At 43.5% G+C, this 20,982-nt stretch overlaps 1 protein-coding gene across 1 annotated transcript in view; it reads left to right on the top strand.

The window, feature by feature from the left end:
• The window catches only part of LOC126278985 (uncharacterized), a 308,717-nt gene that overhangs the window by 148,249 nt on the left and 139,486 nt on the right, over nt 1–20,982 (top strand). The window lies entirely within an intron of this gene.

Here is a 20,982-nt window from a genome sequence, read left to right as displayed (position 1 = left end):
CAACGCGGACGTTCTCATGTTTGTTCTTCTCCTTAATACACAATGGCGAGCAGTTGAACTGCAGACATACTCACTTAATAAGTGCGTAGGACTCAGTTGGAATTTTGTGTGGCAAATACGACGACCACCAGAAACTATCAGCAGGGTGGCGATTCTTCTGGGGAACCTGGAATTCTCAAGGAATAAGATTTTATCTCGAATAATCAAAGAAATCAGGGATTTCATAAAATCTCAGAGATTGTGTGCTTTTAGCAAGCACTCTAATGTAATTTTATTGGCATTTACAAATCACAAATTTAAGATAATTTGTTGTTGTTGTTGTTGTTGTTGTGTTCTTCAGTCCTCAGACTGGTTTGATGGAGCTCTCCATGCTACTCGCTCCTGTGCAATCTTCTTCATCTCGCAGTAGCTACTGCAACCTACATACTTCTGAACCTGCTTAGTGTATTCATCTCTTGGTCTCCCTCTACGATTTTTACCCTCCACACTGCCCTCCAGTACTAAATTGGTGATGCCTTGATGCCTCAGAACATGTCCTACCACCTGATCACTTCTGCTAGTTAAGTTGTGCCACAAACTTCTCTTCTCCCCAATCCTCTTCAACACCTCCTCATTAGTTATGTGATCTCCCCATCTAATCTTCAGCATTCTTCTTTAACACCACATTTCGAAAGCTTCTATTCTCTTCTTGTCCAAACTATTTATCGTCCATGTTTCACTTCCATACATGGCTACACTCCATACAAACACTTTCCTGACACTTAAATCAATGCTCGATGTTAACAAATTTCTCTTCTTCAGAAACGCTTTCCTTGCCATTGCCAGTCTACATTTTATACCCTCTCTACTTCGGCCATCATCAGTTATTTTGCTCCCCAAATAGCAAAACTCCTTTACTATTTTAAGTGTCTCATTTCCTAATCTAATTCCCTCAGAATCACCCGACTTTATTCGACTACGTTCCTTTATCCTCGTCTTGCTTTTGTTGATGTTCATCTTATATCCTCCTTTCAAGACACTGTCCATTCCGTTCAACTGCTCTTCCAAGTCCTCTGACTTAATATGTAGAAGTGTGTTATTTATAAGAATATTGCTCCATATAAATTACCAATGTTTAAAAACTGCTGGTATTATAGCTCATTTGAGAGGAAAGGAAAACTATTGTTACGGTACGACTCCCCCACCGCCCGCTCACCATTAATTCATCAGGAGCTAGGAGCTTCTCGGCGCCATCTTCATTCTCACATCTGGAATCTTAGGGAATTTATTTTTCTTTCTTAAACTCTGAGTAGCCACCCGTATTAGTGTTGTTCGTGTTTAGTGTTGTTACCAGGCCTGGTAGGGTATATAAGAGGGTGGGAACAGCATCAGGTGTTGAGTGACCACCTGAAAGGACACAGAGATGCTGCGTACTCGTGCGAAACAGCATGATCAGCACATGACTGTGTCTGAAAGGGGCCGCATTACAGGTCTCCATTTGGCCGGCTTGGCGAACTGTGTAGTATCCACACTTGTGGCAGTGGCCCAGTGTTGGACTGCATGGGAATGTGAGGGCAGCCATACTTGTCCTCGAGGTTCTGGGCCACCACGTCTCATCGCCACAAGGAAGGATCGCCAAATTGTGCACCAGGCACATCTGAGAAAGGGTGCTAATGACCTCGCAAGTTTAGTGCCCAACCACATTATGCCGAAAACTCACAATTTTAAATTCAGTCAGTGATCCATCCATCTATCCCATTTTGATACGATATTTCAATGCCTCTGTTATTCCGAATTACGATTACTGCAGTATCGTATTTATCCGCCGACATCGGGCAAGCGACTTTCAAGTGAAATGTCTCCCCTGTACGGGAATACACAAAATGTATGCACGGATACAGGGTGTTACAAAAAGGTACGGCCAAACTTTCAGGAAACATTCCTCACACACACAAAGAAAGAAAATCTGTTATGTGGACATGTGTCCGGACACGCTTACTTTCCATGTTAGAGCTCATTTTATTACTTCTCTTCAAGTCACATTAATCATGGAATGGAAACACACAGCAACAGAACGTACCAGCGTGACTTCAAACACTTTGTTACAGGAAATGTTCAAAATGTCCTCCGTTAGCGAGGATACATGCATCCACCCTCCATCGCATGGGATCCCTGATGCGCTGATGCAGCCCAGGAGAATGGCGTATTGTATCACAGCCGCCCACAATACGAGCACGAAGAGTCTCTACATTTGGTACCGGGGTTGTGTTGACAAGAGCTTTCAAATGCCCCCATAAATGAAAGTCAACAGAGTTGAGGTCAGGAGAGCGTGGTGGCCATGGAATTGGTCCGCCTCTACCAATCCATCGGTCACCGAATCTGTTGAGAAGCGTACGAACACTTCGACTGAAATGTGCAGGAGCTCCATCGTGCATGAACCATATGTTGTGTCGTACTTGTAAAGGCACATATTCTAGCAGCACAGGTAGAGTATCCCGTATGAAATCATGATAACGTGCTCCATTGAGCGTAGGTGGGAGAACATGGAGCCCAATCAAGACATTACCAACAATACCTGCCCAAACGTTCACAGAAAATCTGTGTTGATGACGTAATTGCATACATCAAATGGGCATCTGCCAACTCCGCTTTTGTAAACATTGCACTGACTATAAAACCACGTTCGTGATGAACACCAACCTGTTGATGCTACGTACTGATGTGCTTGATGCTAGTACTGTAGAGCAATGAGTCGCATGTCAACACAAGCACCGAAGTCAACATTGCCTTCGTTCAATTGGGCCAACTGGGGGTGAATCGAGGAAGTACAGCACATACTGACGAAACTAAAATGAGCTCTAACATGGAAATTAAGCGTTTCCGGACACGTGTCCACATAACATCTTTTCTTTATTTGTGTGTGAGGAATGTTTCCTGAAAGTTTTGCCGTACATTTTTGTAACACCCTGTATAGGTTGTAGACGCATGATTGACTGCATGTGGAAGTGTGGGTCTGGTCGTAAGTCCCGTTCTGAAAGCTAACTGGTAAAGCGACCGCTCTCAGTGAACTAGGAAATCCGGGTTCGATTCCCAGTCCGGCACAAATTTTCACTGTCGTCGTTCCATTGTACGGCCGGTGGTTGTCTATATTTGAATCTGCGAATACTTTTCATGCATCTCATTTGAACACTGAGCAACCAAGTAGCGTCCATTCTCTTAGTGTTTAGCAACTGTGTTGGCTACACAATTAAGGAGACATGACGGAAGTCTCTCACATGACACAAATTACGGTTCCAGTCTGTAGCTGCTTTTAGGAGGACGTCCATATAGACTCAATTCAGTTGAAAGAGTTGACCACATTCTATAAATTGACGGGATACGGGCAAACTGCAGTTTGTTTACGTAAATAATACAGTTCCCACCAATCTTTGTACGACCTAATACTGCAGTGGAGTTGAAATATGGGAAGTTGGTGTCATGTTGCATGAACAGCGCATAAAGAAGTGGTGCAAAATTGCGACAGAAAGGCACTTGAATAAAGAGAGAGGTAATATTCCAAGAGAAAGATGCTTAGAAAACTATAAAAAATTGTTTCAAGTGCAGAATATACTGATATTCTGCAGATTTCTGAGTATCAGTGTAACGGAAACCGCGAACGTAATATTAGACTAAGGGCAGCTCGCACTGGGACGGACATTCTTCAGGCATTTCATCCGTGAATAGGAAGATCCGTAAATAAACTGAGCGACCAAAAGATACTGGAATCCTTTCTTTTTTTTTATTTCTTATTTACTTCTATCCATCGCTGCCATCTTCCCACCCGTCCACACCTATCGCTGACTGCCACAGCTCACCCCTCCACATCCTGCTCGACCTTCCCAGGGTTTTCTACCTGTGGGGACGAAATGCAGGAGCTTCCGCGGCCACCTTTTCTTGTTATTTATATTCATACTTTTTCGTCACAAAAACCCAAATCATGTGCCACTAAACAATTGATTAAGAATGAAACAATTTTCCTACGAATATTTACAATGAGCCCGCTGCCGAGAGTGATTCCAATATTAAACCAAAAGCATGCCAGGCTGACAAGAAGGCCACACAGCAGTCGAATTTTTGCAATGTTTTATGTATATGGTACGTCATATTCAAAACTCAGATATTAATTTTTCGGGGCAGTTTCATGCAACACCCAAAAAGTGTCGAGGAAAGCTACTTCGAAGTTTTCCAAGCGTTTTCATAAACTAAAGTTGGTCAGATTTTCGACTCGCAGCGTGACTAGTGGTAGAATGATTGCCTGCCACTCACGGGACTTGGGTTCGATTCCTGAATGGTCCAAACTGTTAAACGAAGATGCATCCTCAACGAGCAATTCGGCGTGGATGGAAAAAAATCAGTAGCGCTCGAGACCGATATTTGTTCGATGATTGTATTTTTCATCTTTTTCTACTGAGTTCGAATACCTACATCATTTAATTGTAAAATTTATGAAATATATGCTAATTAACACACATAATTGATATTTTTATGAAAAACGCGTATCGTCGTGTACAATATGGCACACAAAAATCCAGTTTTCGTTGCAAATATAAATTCTTAATTACGATCTTTTTATAAAAAGACTAGCTTAACACCTACTTTATCGCTCGCATAGACTGTATGGTCTACACAGTTATTTTGTTTTTCTTTAGCCGAATTTTTGCGTTGTTCGCAAATTGCAACACCTTGTAAACTTTTCACGCTAACTGAGGCCATATAAACGTAGTCTTTTCTGAATGTATTTCTGACCATAAAGCGATTCTTGTAACTGGAGTCCAAGGTTTTTGTTAATTGTGCCTGTTGGGTTCGTGCGATATTTCTAAAGAAGCTTTCATCTACTAACACACATTTCTATATATTTGACCGAGAAGTAAATACCAATGTTCATACATTTAGCTTAAAAATTTTTTAATATAAAAAGGTTTTCTTAAAGAGTGTCATCCCCTATTTCACCCCCTTATGGTTAGTATTTCCCGAAACAGTGAAAAACATATTTTTTTCTCTAACAGAGAATCCAAATACCAATTTTGTCACTCCTTTAGAATTGGAATTTCGAACAGTCCCTTCTTAAACGATATGTACCGAGTAAGATCCGTACTCTCTCCAGGTTCCAGGTTGCTATCGTTGGCGGTTTGGGCTGGGCGATAAGAAGTTACTGAACCAGACTGGTCCTATTTCATCGCCTTAGGGATTGAATTTCCATAAACAGTGAAGCGTGTATCTTTTTTACTTTGCAACCGAGAAGCCAAATTCAAATTTTGGTAGATTTAACTTTAAAAATGCTTTCGTAATTAAATATTTCCATAAAGCATTTCATCCCCTATTTCACCTCCTTAGGGACTGAATTTGCAAGCATACTGAAACACGATTTTTTTTATTTGTACCCGAGAAGTCAAATACCAGTTTTCATAGATGTAGCTTTAAAAATACTTTAGTGGTTCTTTGATAATTTATTTTAGATAAACTTTCGTCCACTATTTCTCCCCCATAGCGGTTAAATTCCCAAAAATGCTGAAACACGTATTGCTTTATTTGTGACAGAGAAACAAAACACCAATTTTCGTATCTCTAGCTTCAAAACTGCTTTAATAGCGACATATTTTCAAAAAACCTTTCACCCCATTAGGGGTGGAATTTCAAAAAAATCCCTTCTTAATCTGCGCTTACAGTATAAGCTCAACACCATCTGTTAATTTCAAATTTCAATCCTTACTGGTCTGGGTTGGGTAATAAAAAGTCAGTCAGAACATTCCCTTCCATATATATAGATTGTTAATAAAGAGTGTTTAAATTAAAAAGAAATCACAGATTAATTTTTTGGTATTTTTATATTTTACCCTTTACGGAAAAGCTTTTCGAACATGCTTCCTTGTTTAAAAATCTACAACAATCGGGAATCGAACCTGGACCGCTCACGTTGCAAGTGAGCATTCTACCACAGAGCCAGAAAATCCGATCTTGCTGTAGGCTGTTAGAGACGCTTAGAAAACTTCAAAATCGATTTCCACGAGAAGTTTCTAGAGTTGCATTGAACTGCTTTGGGTGATCGTTATTTGAACAATGATCTTCACGTACCATAAATATAAAAGAAATACAAAATTTCAATTTCCGTGGTCGTCTCCTTGTATGACAACAGTCTGCGAAATTCCTCAGGAGAGAGTTCGAATAGAAGTGCTAGACACATAGAGGACCTCCGAGAAGATGCCCGCACTTGCCACGTGTATATTCCTGCAATGTTGATAACAGAAAGAGTTACCTTCATTGAAGATACAAATGAATATGATCTCCTGTGCTGTATTACGATTACGGAGATCAAGCTACATAATTTGCAGAGTATCTTCCCGTGATTTTCGGCGTCCTACTATGTTTGCTACAATGAAGTGTCCCGTTAAAATTGAAGAAGCCGCTTCCCAACGTTTTACCGTTATTACATCACAATAATTGCTGCTTCACGGTGAAGCAAGCCGCTTCTAGCATCGGAGCTTCACACGTGTTGGTCCATAACCTTGCGGTCATGTGACGTTCTTGGGCCAGCTGACGTAATATCTTATTGCGACATTAGCCGGCACGCTTTCCGAAACAATCTGCATCACAATAAGACGGACAAACGCCACTGCCTATCAGTGAATCCATGTATTATTCATGGTCAGTTAAGTTCCGAGGCGTCCTGTAAGGGGTGCATTGTTTTGCGTTAAACACTAATCGCTCATGCTTTGCTGTGCTGTGTCCGTGTTCTAACTTCCGTTAGTTTTCTTTCCATGTCATGATGGATGCAAAAATCTTGCAAAAGATCCGGTGAAAATAAATATGTCCTCGGCTGTTGTCAGCATTTAATAATGCACCTGTGAGTTTTAGGAATAACAGTTTTGGCGATTAGTGGTTATATAGATATTGGGTCTTTCCTTCTAAAGCTCAAGTTTCTTACTCTTTTCAACAGTTTTTTGAAAACTGTGATATGCCTTGTACAAGGATATGATGAAATTTAGGACTTTTCAAAAAGATTCATCCCATTTAACATGAAAGATATATGTACGAGGTGTGTTTTTTTTTTTTTTCAAGTAAGTTCCGTTTTGAAATTTAAATTTTTTTTAATGTGAAAGCCTGTACCTTAATCTACACACTGACACCATTACAGTCTGATTCTTCCTTGTTTACGTTGTGTACTGAGTGTTTAAGATGCCTCCGATAATCGTGAGTCCCGCCGACTGTGAAGTATGGGCTGTTATAAGATTTCTTAGTGCTAAAGGCCTAAAAGCGATCGATATTCATCGTGCGATCTGTGTAGTTTAAGAAGAAAACGTTGTGAGTGATGGAATGGTAAGAAAGTGGGTGAGAGCATTTAAAGATGGCCGCACAAATGTGCATGATGAACAACGGAGTGGGCGTCCTTCGGTCGTTAATGAAAGCTTGGTGGAGGAAGTGGACAATAAGGCGAGAGAAAACAGACGCTTTACGACATCCTCCTTGAGGGATGACTTTCCTAATGTTTCTGATAGTGTTTTGTATGGGATCGTGACCGAGCACTTGAATTACAGAAAATTGTGCGCACGTTGGGTAACGAAAATGTTGACGGATGTGCACAAAACCAAACGTTTAGACAGTGCATTGACGTTCCTTGAGCGGTACCACAACGACGGTGATGATTTCTTAAGCCAAAATGTTACGGGCGATGAAACATGGGTGGCCTACGTCACACCAGAACCAAAGCAACAGTCCATGGAAGTTGAGCAAGGGCATCGTTTCGCTGCAAGACAATGCTCGTCCGCATGTGGTGAATCAGACCAATGATCTCATCACATATTTTCGATGGGAAACTCTAGATCATCGTCCGTACAGCCTCGATCTTGCACCCAGTGACTGCCATCTGTTCCTGCACTTGAAGAAACACGTGGGCAGTCAGCGTCTTCAAGACGATGACGAAGTCAAAACAGTGGTGATTCAGTGGTTAACAAGCCAGGCGTCAGACTTCTATGAGGAGGGTATTCAAAAACTGGTACAACGTTATGACAAGTGCCTCAATATTGACGGAAATTATGTAGGTAAGTAGATTAAGGTACAGGCTTTCATGTAAAAATAAAATTGAGATATCTTAGCAGGTCTTTTCTTCATTTCAAAACGGTACTTACTCAAAAACACGGCTCGTATAAGGAAAACGCCGTAACAACCAAACTGGTTGAAATCTGCGTATGCTGCTTTTGGATTACATAGTGAGACATTTAGGTACAGCACGGAATGGAAGACGGCGTCGTAACATCCCCCTGAAAGATTCAAAACTGTGCTTCCAGCAGACAAGGTGAAGCTCACCGTCTTTTTCGACTTCCGTGGTCCGATACTCACTGGGTTCCTCTGGCACGGAAAAACCATCACCAGTGGCGTGTATCGTGAGGCGCAAACGGCCTGGGCTGCTCACGGAGGGGGTGATTCTGCTCCACGAAACGCGCTCCCACACGTCTCCAAGGTGACACGAAGTGTAACTGCCAAGTTCAAGTGAGCACTCGAAGCATCCACCCTACAGCCCGGACATGTCTCCCTGAGACTTGGGTGCTTTTTGTCCGCTAAAAAACAGTTTCAGAGGGAATTGCTCCAACTCTGAGGACTGGCTACTGTCACAGCCACAGGAATTATGGGAACAGGAAATTTTCCGGTTCTTGGAAGGGGGAGATAAATGTGTAATTGCTTTTGAATAAAGATTCAGTTACACATTCAACGTTAGCGTACTTTTCACATTTACGTTAGTGATCAAAGTTTTCATGTACCGTACTCGGATGTTTTGTGTGCCCTCCACCGTACGCGCAAGACACCCAGACGCTAGTCACAAGCCTTCCATATTTTTGCAAGTGCTGCTGTCTGCGTCTGCATTTACGTCTATAGACCCTGCCTATACATATACTCCGCAAGGGAAAATGATGTTCATATGCCTTCATGATTTCTCGTATCTTCGCTGTTCTTACGCGAAAATTACATCTCACGAAGTACACTACTGGCCAATAAAATTGCTACACCACGAAGATCACGTGCTACAGACGCGAAATTCAACCGACAGGAAGAAGACGCTGTGATATGCAAATGATTAGCTTTTCAGAGCATCCACACAAGGTTGGCGCTTTTCAGAGCATCCACACAAGGTTGGCGCTGCTGGCGACATGTACGACGTGCTGACAGGAGGAAAGTTTCCAACCGATTTCTCATACACAAACAGCAGTTCACCGGCGTTGCCTGGTGAAACGTTGTTGTGATGCCTCGTGTAAAGAGGAGAAATGCGTACCATCACGTTTCCGACTTTGATAAAGGTCGGATTGTAGCCTATCGCCATTGCGGTTTATTGTATCGCGACATTGCTGCTCGCGTTGGTCGAGATCCAATGACTGTTGGCAGAATATGGAATCGGTGGGTTCAGGAGGGTAATACGGAACGCCGTGCTGGATACCAACGGCCTCGTATCACTAGCATTCGAGATGACAGGCATCTTATCCGCATGGCTGGAACGGATCGTGCAGCCACGTCTCGATCGCTGTGTCAACAGATGGGGACGTTTGCAAGACAACCACCATCTGTACGAACAGTTCGACGACGTTTGCAGCAGCATGGACTATCAGCTCGGAGACCACGGCTGCTTTACCCTTGACGCTGAATCACAGACAGGAGCGCCTGCGATGGTGTACTCAACGACGAACCTGTGTGCACGAATGGCAAAACGTCATTTTTTGGGATGAATCCAGGTTCTGTTTACAGTATCACGATTGTCGCATCCGTGTTTGGCGATATGGCGGTGAACGCATACTGGAAGCCGCCATACTGGCGTATCAGCCGGCGTGATGGTATGGGGTGCCATTGGTTACACGTCTCGGTCACCTCTTGTTCGCATTAATGGTACTTTGAACAGTGGACGTTACATTTCAGATGTGTTACGACCCGTGGCTCCACCCTTCATTCTATCCCTGCGAAACCCTACATTTCAGCAGGATAATGCACGACGCATGTTGCAGATCCTGTACGGGCCTTTCTGGATACAGAAAACGTTCGACTGCTGCCCTGGCCAGCACATTCTCCAGATCTCTCACCAATTGAAAACGTCTGGTCACTGGTGGCCGAGCAAGTGACTCGTGACAATACGCCAGTCACTTCTCTTGATGAACTGTGGTATCGTGTTGTAGCTGCATGGGCAGCTGTACCTGTACACGCCATCCAAGCTCTGTTTGGCTCGATGCCCAGTCGTATCAAAACCGTTATTACGGCCTGAGGTGATGGTTCTGGGTACTGATTTCTCGGGATCTATGCACCCAAATTGCGTGAAAGTGTAATCACATCTCAGTTCTAGTATAATATATTCGTCCTATGAATACGCGTTTGTCATCTGCATTTGTTCTTTGTGTAGCAATTTTAATGGCCAGTAGTGTAGAATCATTCTGCAGTGAGCTTCAGATGCAGATTGTCTAAATTTTCTCAATAGGATTTCCCGAAAAGAACTTAGTCTTCCCTCCAGGGATTCCCTATTGAGTTCACGAAGCTTCTCAATAATAGTCGCGTGTTGATCAGACTCACCAGTAAGAAACCTAGCAGTCCGCCACTGAACTGCTTCGACGTCTTCCTTTAATACGACCTGGAGGGGATCCCAAGCACTCCAGAAGTAGTCAACGATATGTCGCACTAGTGTCCAACACGCAGCCACCTTTACAGATGAACCACACTTCCCTAAAAAATTTTCCGGTAAACGGAAAACAAATACTCGCCTTCCCTAATGTCGCTCTTACGTGCTCTCTCCATTTCACATCGCTTCGCAGCGTTACGCCTAGCCCTTTAATAGACGTGATTGTGTCATGCAGCACGTTCCTAATGCTGTATTACAACATCACAGGATTATTTTTCCGACTCATCTGCATTAACTTTACATTTTTCTACAAATAGAGCAAGCAGTCTGTCATCACACCAACCAGAAATGTCTTAACTCGTCTCGTATCCTCTTACAGTCAGTCAGCGTGACACCATCCCGTACACAAGTGTCATCAGCAAACAGCAGCAGATTCCTGCTTACCCTGTCCGTTAGATTAAACAAGGTGGTCCATTGATCGTGACTGGGCCAAATATCTCACGAAATAAGCGTCAAACCAAAAAACTACAAAGAACGAAACTTGTCTAGCTTGAAGTGGGAAACCAGATGGCGCTATGGTTGGCACGCTAGATGGCGCTACCACAGATCAAACGGATATCAACTGCGTATTTTAAAAAAATAGGAACCCACATTTTTTATTACATATTCACGTAGTACGTAAAGAAACATGAATGTTTTAGTTGGACCCCTTTTTTTGCTTTGATAGATGGCGCTGTAATAGTCACCATTTTAGACGGACAATTGGTAACAGATAGGTTTTTGAAATTAAAATACAGAACGTAGGTACATTTGAAAATGTTATTTCGATTTTTGCAATGCTATACAAGTACGTTTGTGAATTTATCATTCCTGAGTACGCATGCTATTACCGCGTGATTACCTGTGAATACCACATTAATGCAGTAAATGCTCAAAATGATGTCCGTCAACCTCAATACATTTGGCAATACGTGTAACGACATTACTCACAACAGCGAGTAGATCGCCTTCCGCAATGTTCGCACATGCATTGGCAATGCGCTGAAGCATGTTGTCAGGCGTTGTCGGTGGATCACGATAGCAAATATCCTTCAACTTTCCCCCACAGAAAGAAATCCGGGGACGTCAGATCCGGTGACCGTGCGGGCCATGGTATGGTGCTTTGACGACCAATCCACCTATCATGAAATATGCTATTCAATACCGCTTCAACCGCACGCGAGATATGTGCCCGACATCCATCTTGTTGGAAGTACATCGCCATTCTATCATGCAGTGAAACATCTTGTAGTAACATCGGTAGAACATTACTTAGGAAATCAGCACACCTTGCACCGTTTAGATTGCCATCGATAAAATGGGGGCCATTTATCCTTCCTCTCATAATGCCGTACCATTCAGTAACCCGCCAAGGTCGCTGATGCTCCACTTGTTGCAGCTATCGTGCATTTTCCGTTGCCCAATAGTGCATATTATACCGGTTTACGTTACCGCAGTTGGTGAATGACGCTTCGTCGCTAAGTAGAACGCGTGCAAAAAATCTGTCATCGTCCCGTAATTTCTCTTGTGCCCAGTGGCAGAACTGTACACGACGTTCAAAGCCGTCGCCATGCAATTCCTGGTGCATAGAAATATGGTACGTGTGCAATCGATGTTGATGTAGCATTCTCAACACCGACGTTTTTGAGATTCCCGATTCTCGCGCAATTTGTCTGCGACTGATGTGCGGATTAGCCGCGAGAGCAGCTAAAACATCTACTTGGGTATCATCATTTGTTGCAGGTCGTGGTTGACGTTTCACATGTGGCTGACCACGTCCTGTTTTCTTAAATAACGTAACTATCCTGCGAACGGTCGGGACACTTGGATGACGTCGTTCAGGATACCGAGCAGCATACATAGCACACGCCCGTTGGGCATTTTGATCACATTAGCCATACATCAACACAATATCGACTTATTCCGCAATTGTTAAACGGTCCATTTTAACACTGGTAATGTATCACAAAGCAAATGCCGTCCGCACTGGCGGAATGTTACGTGTTACCACGTACTTATACGTTTATGACTATTACAGCACCATCTGTCACAAAGCGAAAAAAGTGGTCCAACTGAAACATTCATACTTCTTTATGTACTACACGAATATGTAATAAAAAATGGGGGTCCCTTTTCTAAAAAACGCAGTTGATATCTATCTGACCTATGCCAGCGCCATCTAGCGAGCCAACCATAGCGCCATCTGGTTTCCCCCTTCAAGATAGACGAGTTTCGTTCGTTGTAGTTTTTTCGTTTGATGCTTATTTCGTGAGGTATTTGGCCCGGTCACTATCAATGGACCACCCTGTATATGTGCGGCGTTCTTGTTTACCCATGTTTATTGGACGGGAGGTACATAGACGGGGGTTTTCATGAAAGCGCACAAAAGAAATGTCCCATACCGCGAGATCAGGGACGGTTGAGGCCAGTGTTGCAATGCGACATCCGTGTGCTGCTTGCGCTGTAAGAGGTGCAGAGCTAAATCTCGATGAAAATCGCGACGCACAGTTGTAATTCAATTGCACCTATTCGAACGGAGAACACAAATAGTCTTTTCCAGTTGTAATGTGGCCATCTCGACCTTGCATACGTTGGGCAATGAACGATCTGGCTGCGCCGGCCGGAGTGGGCGAGCGGTTCGAGGCGCTACAGTCTGGAACCGTGCAACCGCTACGGTCGCAGGTTCGAATCCTCCTCGGGCATGGATGTGTGTGATGTCTTCAGGTTAGTTAGGTTTAAGTAGTTTCAAGTTCTAGGGGACTGATGACCTCAGAAGTTAAGTCCCATAGTGCTCAGAGCCATTGAAAAATACGTTCAGATAGTTTGTGAAATAAATTACCTAACAGAAAAAAACAAAATGGTTTACAGAAATATTTAACACGCCTGTGAGTCAGATTCGAACTCATGTACAGCAAATGAAGTGGCGATTGAGACCTTGATGTTCAGCATTTAACATAGAATTTTCGAATTTTAAAGAGTAATGGCGCTACCCTCGATGTTATTCAAGCAAGCCATAAATAAAGCCAAGGAGATGAAGAACGAATCAACGTTCAGTTTCAGGTTTGCCAATGGCATTGTAACCCTGTCTGTCAACAAAAGCAAAACGAGGGTAATGGAATGTAATCAAACTAAATCAGGCGATGCTGAGGGAATTGGATTATGAAATGATAGGCCTACACCGAAAGTAGTAGATGAGCTTCGTTATTTGGGCATCAAAGTAACTAATGAATGCTGAAGTAAGGATATATAAAATTTAGACTGGCGGAGGGAAGAGAAACATTTCTGATGAACAGAAATTTGTGCGGAGTGTAGCCTTAAATGGAAGTAAAACGTAAACTATAAGCAGTTCAGACAAGAAGAGAAAAGAAACCTTTGAAATGTGGTGAAAAGTAGAACGTTGAAGATGAAATTAGTAGATCACGTAGCTAATGAGGAGGTACTGAGTAGCGGGCCGTGGTGCCGGAGCGGTTCTAATGGCTTCAGTCTGGAACCGCGCGACCGCTACGGTCGAAGTTTCGAATCCTGCCTTGGGCATGGATGTGTGTGATGTCTTTAGGTTAGGTAGGTTTAAGTAGTTCTAAGTTCTAGGGGACTGATGACCTCAGATGTTAAGTCCGATAGTGCTCAGAGCCATTTGAACCATTTTTTGGTACTGAGTATAATTGGGGAGAAAAGAAATTTGTGGCACACCTTAAAGAAATAGGTTGATCCAGATAGTTTCTGAGACATCAAAGGGCCACCACTTTACTACTGGATGAAAGTGTCTGGGTTAAAAATTGGAGAGGGGGCCAAGAGATGAATACATAAGTTTGTTAAAGTGGATGTGGGTTGCAGTAGTTTACGGGGATGTAGAGGCTTGCAGAGGATAGAATGTGGAGAGGTGCATCAAACCAATCTTTGTGCCGAAGACGACAGCAGCAGCAGCAGCAGCAGCAGCAGCAGCAGCATGTGGACATGTAAATCGTGCAACCTGAGTTGCTGTACATCACTTCGAGCATCATTCAGAGGCACATAAATTGTTCCTCTAATCTGTTTTATTTCTTACTTTTCCGCAAATAATTTCGCAATACATTTGACTTTTTTTTAAATTTTTGTTGTTAAACCTAGAGGTAGTCTGCTGAAGCCCTTGGTTGTATCCATTTAGCAACCATTATTTTAAGAACTTTCAGCATTGCAGCGCGTCAGCAATCCTAAGTATCGAAATAATTATGAAAAACCCGCTCCGATTGCACAAACTACCTGGTGTTTACCTGGGTTTCAGCGTGGATAACCACGCCTTCTTCAGAACAAATATAAAAGAGCTTGCCTAAATAGACATAGTCAAAGGCTAAAATCAACACCTAAAGCGGCAAGACACAGATACACGGTGTTGATTTTAGGCGTTGACTATGCCTATTTAGGCAAGCTGTTTTATATTTGTTCTGAAGAAGGCGTGGTTATCCACGCTGAAACCCAGGTAAACACCAGGTAGTTTGTGCAATCGGAGGGGGTTTTTCATAATTATTACCATTATTTTACAACGCGGCCCGGATCTACATACTGAAAACCCCACAGTTACGAAAACCAGCTGTAGTAGAAGAGGCAGTGTTGCGCGATTAGGCGTGTGCCAGCCACAGCGAACTGTGGCAGCAGAGCGCAGGTTTCTACTGGGGAAACCGGCGCCGGTCGCGGCTTTTGCACAGCGGAAAAAAAATTAGCGTGCTTAATCTGGCGGGCGCTGCCTGCAGCCGTGTGCTGCCGGTGTCGGAGTGAGTGTGGAGGCCGTCCAGCTAGCGGAGAAAGCGGGTCGGGTCGCCCGACTGCCTCACGCGGCAGTCTGCGCTCTCCGGCCACGGCCGGGTTCGCTCCCAGCCGGCTGCCGGCTTTCTACGTGTTTGTCAATACTTTGCAGCCCACGCGGCTGAGCGCCGCTGTTGCGAATAACAGGCGCACCACTCTGTCCGAGGCTGAGCAAAGTGGCCTCTTCACTGGCAACAGCCGGCACCACATCTCAGTGAGGAACTTGTAACGTTCAGCATAGAGCAGGAACATGTAGGGGAACCATGGTTCAAGTTGGAGTGAGGACTGTTCGGTAGGGAGGACGCAGAATTTTTTCTTCGATGGAGAGTCATCATCAGATGTAGGAGTAACTTGTGATGTGCCCCATGGAAGTGTGATTGGGACCCGCATGTTCATGTCCTATATTAATGTCCTTGCAGACAATGTTATTAGTAACCTGAGGCGTTTTGGAGATTATGCAGTTATCAATAATAAAATACGATCTGGAAGAAGCTGCATAAATATTCAGTCAGATGTTGAAAAACTTTCAAAGTGGTGCAAAGCTTGGCAACTTACTTTAAATGTTCAGAAATGTAAAACTGTGCACCTCACAAAACGAAAAAACGTGGTATCCTTTGACTATAATATCAGTGAGTCACTGTTGGAATCGGCCAACTCATACAAATACCTGGGTGTAATATGAAATGGAATGATCACATAAGCTCAGTCATGGGTCAAGCGGAAGTGCAGTCAGTCTACAAAAGAGATTGCTCACAAATCAGTCGTGTGACTCATTCTAGGATATCGCTCAAGTGTATGGAACTGTAGCCAATATGACTAAGAGATGATATTCAACTTGTAGAGAGAGGAGCGGCACTAACGGTCACAGGTTTGTTTATGGGAGAGTGTCACAGAGATGGTGAAGAAACTGAAGTTTAAGGCTCTTCAAGATAGACATAAACTATCCCGAGAAAGTCTAATGACAAAGTTTCTAGAACCAGCTTTAAATGGTTACTCTAGGAATGTATTACAATATCGCTCACATAGGGATCGTGAGAATAAGATTGGAATAATTGCAGCATACACACAGGCATTAAGCCAATCATCGTTCTCGTGCTTCATACATGACTGGAAAGCGAAGAAACACTAATAAATGGTACAGTGGGACGTACACTCGTCCACGCACTTTAGTAGTTTGCAGAGTATAGATGTAGGTGTAGACATTCAGGTTACTTGAAGTCTTCGATACCACTCGTATGCTTGCTCTATGACGTCATCAAAATGGCAGGCATAAACACTTTACCGAAATCGAATACGTGTGACATAAGCGCGAAAGCAAGAGAGTTCTAATTATCTTCATGATAAAACATTCGATGGCCCTGCCAACTCGAAACCGCGTCCCCCCTCCCTCCCTCCCTCCCTCCCTCCCTCCCTCCCTCCCTCCCTCCCTCTCTCTCTCTCTCTCTCTCTCTCTCTCTCTCTCTCTCTCTCTCTCTCTCTCTCTCTTTCATACAATAAGAACGTCAGACAAAAAAAGTGTTTCTCGTAGGAAACCTCACGCTAATACCGTGTAACACCCGAATAGCCTTGATGAAGGTCACAACTCGGCTAGGAAGAGAATCCACAAGTTTATTCTCTTCATCCATATCCAGCTGAAGCAACTGATTGATGATTGTCAGGTCCCTTAGAGCTATCAAATTTATTACACCGTTTCACGTGCTGTTCCAAATAGTCCGTAATGTTGTACATGATTCGGAGTGGGTGACTTAGTGGGACACTCGAGGTGCTATAAGTTGCTCGAGTGATCGCCACACCACAAAAGTATGCCTGTGACCCTCTGAACAGGGCTGTTGTTCTCATGGAAGACGGGAGCGTCCAGATCACATTCAACGTGAAAACACACAAAATAGGGAAACATCTGGTCACCTAGAATGTTGAAATAATGACTAGTAGCTGAATACCGGGCGTAGCCTGGGTATGTGTTTATTCCAATTTTCTATTACTCATCTCCTCCATCTCCTTCTCTGTGTTTACTCCTCCTTAGCTGCCTCTCTGTTCCTCCTGTACCTTCTGTCTGTGTCCTCCTCCTCCTCCACCACAACATACTCTCTGTCCATCCCCTCCTGCCGCTCTCGCTATCCATTTCCTCCGACCTCTTGCTGTCCATCCTCTCCTACCCCTCTCACTGTGCATCTCTTCCTCCCTCCTCTGTGTCCGTCACCTCCTCCGTCCCCTCCCTGTCCACCTCCACCTCTTTCTCCTCTTTGTCTGTCTCCATCTCTTTCTCCATCTCCTCCTCTCTCCACCCGTTTTCTCTTCCTTTCTGTCTCCATTTTCTCCTCACCCTTCTTTCACGACGTTAATATGCCGCCCGCCCCCCCCCCCCCCCCCTGCCCTCCAGTAGGAGACTGGTGGTTCTGGTGGCTCTTACCCCCACAGTATGTCTTCCGAGATCGTAACTGATATGTATAACAAATTTGGTTGAAATCGTTCCATGGGTTTAGGCTGACCTTTTTATTTGTCGCTTTCTCACACGTCAAATATTTTACACATTATATTTACACCCATTTGTACACATATATGACCTCTAACTCTAGCTTTTGTTGATGTTCATCTTATATCCTCCTTTCAAGACACTATCCATTCCGTTCAACTGCTCTTCCAAGTCCTTTGCTGTCTCTGACAGAATTACGATGTCATCAGCGAACCTCAACATTTTTATTTCTTCTCCATGGATTTTAATACCTACTCCGAACTTTTCTTTTGTTTCCTTCACTGCTTGCTCAATATACAGATTGAATAACATCCGGGAGAGACTACAACCCTGCCTCACTCCCTTCCCAGCCACTGCTTCCCTTTCATGCCCCTCGACTCTTATAACTGTAATCTGGTTTCTGTACAAATTGTAAATAGCCTTTCGCTCCCTGTATTTTACCCCTGCTACCTTCAGAATTTGAAAGAGAGTATTCCAATATACATTGTCAAAAGCTTTCTTTAAGTCTACAACTTAAGGGACTAAAATGTCATAAAAATGAAACAAATGAGAGCAAAACTTTATTTTTAACAGTGCTTACTGTGTGCCATGGTGGTGATGACGTATGTGCAACCACTTTTAAATTCCTCTAATTTTGGTACTTTCTGTGGTCCATTTTCCTGGAAGTAAACTTTTTCTCGTTCAGTAAACTACAGAGAATTTTTTAAGACAAAAATTTTATAATGGATTTTTTTTACAGTTATTCACGTACAAGTCCCCTTAAGATTGTTTTTGGAGAAGTATACAGACGAATCTGTTTAGAGTTTGTTGCAAGTCATTAAATGCTCTGTTTCTCAAATGTTGGATAAATAAAGTATCGGTATTAGCTCATTGTGGGCTGCGCTGCTTTCTCATCCCCCCCCCCCCCCCTTTCCACGCCCTTTTGGTAGGTGAGTGGTTCTCATCGCCATAGCGATTTTTTCCAGACATGAAGCGATATGTGTATCAAGTTTCGTTAAAATCGGTTATGTGATTTAGGAGGAAATGCAGATTTTACATAAGTACATCCATTTTTATAATATATATGGATAATTACTACCATTCAAAATAATTGTTCAAATGGCTCTGAGCACTATGGGACTTAACTGCTGTGGTCATCAGTCCCCTAGAACTTAGAACTACTTAAACCCAACTAACCTAAGGACATCACACACATCCATGCCCGAGGCAGCATTCGAACCTGCGACCGCAGCAGTCGCGCGGTTCCAGACGGAAGCGCCTAGAACCGCTCGGCCACCCCGGCCGGCCTACCATACATCTACATGGATACTCTGCAAATCACATTTAAGTGCCTGGCAGAGGGTTTATCGAACCACCTTCACAATTCTTTATTACTCCAATCTCTTATAGCGCGCGGAAAGAATGAACGCCTATATCTTTCCTTACGAGCTCTGATTTCCCTTATTTTATCGTAGTGATCGTTCCACCCTATGTAGATCGGTGTCAACAAAATATTTTCGCATTCTGAGGAGAAAATTGGTGATTGGAACTTCGTGAGAAGATTCCGTCGCAACGAAAAACGCCTTTCTTCTAATGATTTCCAGCCCAAATCCTGTATCGTTTCTGTGACACTCCCTCCCATATTTCGTGATAATACAAAACGTGCTGCCTTTTTTGAACTTTCTCGATCTACTCCGTCAATCCTACCTGCTAAGGATCCCACCCCGCGCAGCAGTATTCTAAAAGAGGACGGACAAGCGTAGTGTAAGCAGCCTCCTTAGTAGGTCTGTTACATTTTGTGTCCTCTCAATAACACGCAACCTTTGGTTAGCCTTCCCCACAACATTTTGTGCGTGTTCTTTCCAATTTAAGTTGTTCGTAATTGTAATACCTAGGTATTTAGTTGAATTTACGGCTTTTAGATTAGACTGATTTATTATGTAACCCAAGTTTAACGAGTTCCTTTTAGTACTCATGTGGATGGCCTCACACTTTTCGTTATTTGTGGTCAACTGCCACTTTTCGCACCATTCAGATATTTTTTTCTAAATCGTCTTGCAGTTTGTTTTGATATTCTGATGACGTTATTAGTCGATAAACGACAGCGTCATCTGCAAACAACTGAAGACGGCTGCTCAGATTGTCTCGCAAATCGTTTGTATAGATAAGGAAGAGCAAAGGGCCTATAACGCTGCCTTGGGGAACGCCTGAAATCACTTCTGTTTTATTTTAATGTTGTGACATTTATCGTTATTCGCCTCTTGCTTCAGATTACAATATTGTAAGGTCTTAACTACGATCAATTCATTTTGTACACTGTTTTAAATGTTCTTTGTTCATTATCGCGCCAGTATTATTACGCAGAACGTATTCTGAAGCCGGTCAGGGTGTAGATCTCATGCAAGTGGGCGGGGAAACAGTCGCGTCGCGTCGTGTCGGGCCGGGCCCGCCATGCTGCGATGAACACTCCCAAAACATAACAGAGCCACCTCTGGCCTGAGCTACGCCGTCCAGACTCGGCGAGTGAGCGTTTCATCGGCAACCTGTGCGGTCGACGACTCGCATAGTTTCAGCGAAAAAGGTCGGGTCGTGAGTCATCGCAGTGGTCTGTGCGTTTCCAGTGCGCTGCTGCTGTTTGCCCTTTGAAGGCGTGCAGTTTTATGTGCCGTTGTGAACAGTGGCCTCTTGTCGCACCAGACTCGAAATGTTAATTGTATGCAATTCCCTTTGTAAAGTTGGTGAGATGGACCTGCATTCACCGATAGCAATAGTTCCTGTTGGATCTTAAACCGATTGCCATTGACGCTCGTCTCTGGTCTCTGTCGGTGAGGGTCTTTCTACCACCACTGGTTTTACCCCGTGTTGCATTGTTGCTGAGTGTGCACTATTCCTCTCAGAACATTTCGATTCACCAACAAACTTCCTTCGCGTTGGTCATGACACGACCTTCTGCCCTTATGTCACGACTTTCATGGTTCTTGAACCAAGTGTTAGCAATGATCAAGTTATGCTCTGCGGAAAATTCTACCAGAGTGCTTCCTCTTTTATTCCTTACCCCTACTCCATATTCACCTACTACTTTTCCTTCTCTTCCTTTTCCTACTATCGA

Source organism: Schistocerca gregaria, chromosome 6 (assembly GCF_023897955.1).
Source record: "Schistocerca gregaria isolate iqSchGreg1 chromosome 6, iqSchGreg1.2, whole genome shotgun sequence".
Lineage (NCBI taxonomy): Eukaryota > Metazoa > Arthropoda > Insecta > Orthoptera > Acrididae > Schistocerca > Schistocerca gregaria.
The sequence above is the reverse complement of the archived record's forward strand: the minus strand, read 5'-3'. Positions and strand labels throughout refer to the sequence as shown.